Here is a 3629-nt window from a genome sequence, read left to right on the forward strand (position 1 = left end):
TCCAATTGCTGGGTAGGGTTTTGAGTGAGGGTGTTTCTGGGGTGGGGATGGGGGGTGGAAATAAGGCAGGTGGCTAGGTCTATCCTCACTGTGTAAATGATAGCTCTTGCAAATTCAGTAATAAACTTTGCAAGAGAGGTGTCCTTGTCTATGCAATGCTTTGAGCAGAACATCTTAAGTTTAGATTATTTGTGATAAAACAAACCAGCAATCTATTGATTTAGACACAGGTCTTGAACAATTCTCGGGGGTATAAGATGGCAACATGTCATGACCTAAATGTTCTCATGCTCTCTGCTGTGTGAGGGGAACACAAGTATCTCTCCTAGAGGACTTTTCTGTTATTCTTGGCTGGGGATTGCACTCTGGTGTCACAGAAGGGATGTGGGAGCCACACAGGAAGTGCCAGATCTCTGCTTACATTACCCAGACTTCTTGAATGATTGTATTCTTTAAATTATTGGTAAATGTTGATACTAGGCAAGTTTTCTGATCTGTGGGAGACTGATTTGACAAGCTGATATTTTGTGTTAGCTTAACTGTTACAAGCAAAATGATTAGGAGCAACTCTTGGGGCATCATCTTCATTGGTACTTTTACTAACATACTAAGTCTATTAATAGCAATAGAGCTTATTTGGAACCAATAAGGGAACACAAGATTCACAGCTAGTGACAGTTGATATTTCTAGACCCGCTGTGAGAATATAGAAACAGCCTTGCACATTTATATCCCTTGCGGATTAAAATTTAGTGAGAAGTGTATTCTGGTTGCAGGATGTATGGTCCTTCAAATTTAACATTTGTCATTTTTGATGCTGAGTGTGGCAGTACTTCTGAGGAGGAAATAAAATAGTTCAGAGTCTCTTACAGGGAGGGAGGTTTACACCCCACCTCCCCAAAAATACCAGTTTCTCTTCTCAAAAATCTTCTCCATTATCTTCTTTTTTCTTGCTTTCAAATTCAACAACTATCGAGAGAGCAATTCTTTGAGTAAGATATTCTGAAATGTGTCTGCTCTGTGGCAGCACAAGTTGAGGCGTGTGTGTTAATAGTGCAGGCAGTGTGCCTTGAGCAGGGATTCACTTACAATGTTTGCCAATCCTTGATTTCAGTCGATCCACACACCACAAGGTCAGCTGGAATTAGATAAGACTGTTTATAAAAGATAGGGTGACGCTACCTTCAAAGATAATCTATAAATTGTTAAGCAATTTTTATTCTGATTTTCAAAGGCATAGACCTCTCAAAGAGTTGGAAAGTAAAATAACAACTCTGGCAGTAGAATTTTCAAAATAATTTAAACAAAATGATTCGAAACAATGAAAGACTTTTTTTTTCTCTTTTCAAATGTCAGATATTTATACAGCAAATCAAAAGGAATATCTTGGGGAAGGAATAGTGTATTTATTGCAAAGGCATTTCTGTTGGCTTCAAGAGTCTGCTTAGATGAGGCCAGTGTTAGAAATTCCATTAAAGCAGAGTCCTTTTGATGTTGGTTTCATCTTCTTGATTCATTTAGAGAAAACCTCTTGGAACTGTAGCAAGTAACAGCATAAATAACTTCATAAATAGATCCTGAAATTGTCTACAGCCAGATGAATCTGTACTATAAGTGGTTTCCTCAGAAATATACTTGCTTGGGAAAAAACTGAGGCATTTAAATTTGTTGTTGTTTTTCTGAGAAAAGTAATACTGTATTCATAACTGAATATTCTTTTCCAAACATTTAATAGTTTTCTAGCTATTTATGAACTCTATTTAATATCAGAATAAGACAGATTTGGTTTAAATCACAGTTTGACAGTTTGATGTAGAATAAATTACTTCATGTTTATAAGACTAATTTTTTCTTCTGAAAATATAAGCAATGAAATACTACCTTATAGGTTTGTTTTGGTATTATGAGATAAATTAATGAAAATAATATATCAAATACCTTAGCACATGATAAGAATTCAGGAAATATTAGCAATTATTATTTCTGTGAATAATAGTGTTATAATTTTAATAATCCAGTGCTAATAATCCATTGATTGTCTCAGTTATCAGTATGATACAACATGAGTATTTATAAGTAATGTACGGCTTACAGAAAAATAACAATTCTCTAAAATAAAAACCATTTTTCATGCTGTGGGCTAAAGTGTTGTGACCTGATATAGGTACAAATCATACCTAAAGGATTTCTTAAGTAGAGAATTTATTTCAGGAACCAAGTAATTTCTTGTTTTAATTAAATATTGTGTTGGTCCCCCCCAATTTTTTTCCCTAAGATGGTTCTAGTAGTTTTCTACTAGAAAACTACTAAGTAGTTTCTACTTAGTAGTAGAAAACTACTACTAAGTAGTTTCTATTTAGTTTTCTTTAACTTCATTTGAAACAATTTTGTTAGATTGTATTGTGACAGCTTCATATTAGCCTGCATTGAAAAAAAATTATCAAAATTGGTGAATTTTTGTGTAGCCATTTTAATATTGAGAATGAAAGAAAATATGCAACATTTTCAGCATATTATGTGTTATTACTTCAAGAAAGGTAAAAATGCAACTGAAACACAAGAAAAAAGATTTGTGCAGTGTATGGAGAAGGTGCTGTGGCTGAAAGAATGTGTCAAAAATGGTTTCCAAAGTTTTGTGCTGGAGATTTCTCACTGGACAATACTCCGCAGTCGGGTAGATCAGTTGAAGTTGATAGTGATTAAATCAAGACTATAATTGAGAACAATCAATGTTATACCACATGGGAGATAGCTGACATACTCAAAATTTCCAAATCAATAAAGTTATTGGTGAAGGTGAAAAGTGTGTCTTTTATTTTACATTAAAAAATGGATGTTTATTCTGCATCAGTTGTCAGTTACATATTGGGGATACATAAATAGCAAAACGTGGAAAAAAATTGCTGAGGATAAGAAAAGCATAGAAACCATATTACATACATACTGTATATTACATATGCATGCAATGCATATATACAATGTATAAAATATGGAGGTCTAGAATTAAGTTGCTAGCATCAGTGTGTTAGGGAATGGTATTAGGGAATGGGTGATTTGGGTGATGTCATGGATGTTCAATTTGTATTCTCTGATGTATCCATTTGTGGTCCAGTCTTAATTTGTATATGTCCCACCCATGTCAACACCTTTTATTTGGATTCCAAAGAGTTTTATTTGCAGCCACCAAAAAAGGCTGCATAATTGGGTAGCTTTGAGTCTTGGCAATTGTGTTCTTTTAGTGGTGGGAATGTTTTCGGATCAGAAAACTTCATTTTATGATTATAGTTATCTTGATTATGGTTTTAAAGTCATGTTTATTGGGAAGGGATTATTCATTCTTAGAGTCTGAGCCAAAATTAAATTTTGCCTTTATGACCTACTTAAGAGACCAACAGTCCCGTTTTACCCACTATTAAGGAAGTTTCTGTGATGTAGGACTTTCAGTTTTAAAACTGGGATGATCTTATCATCCCAGAATTTCTATGATACTTTTTGTGCAAGTTGTTAAATATACTTCTAGATATGACAGAATGTATGTAAATGTTGTACAGTATATGATAAGCACTTTTCTGCTTATCAAATAAAACCTTAATATGATCCTATGAAGTGAGTGTTAGCATATTTTACAA

Source organism: Desmodus rotundus, chromosome 7, assembly GCF_022682495.2.
Source record: "Desmodus rotundus isolate HL8 chromosome 7, HLdesRot8A.1, whole genome shotgun sequence".
Lineage (NCBI taxonomy): Eukaryota > Metazoa > Chordata > Mammalia > Chiroptera > Phyllostomidae > Desmodus > Desmodus rotundus.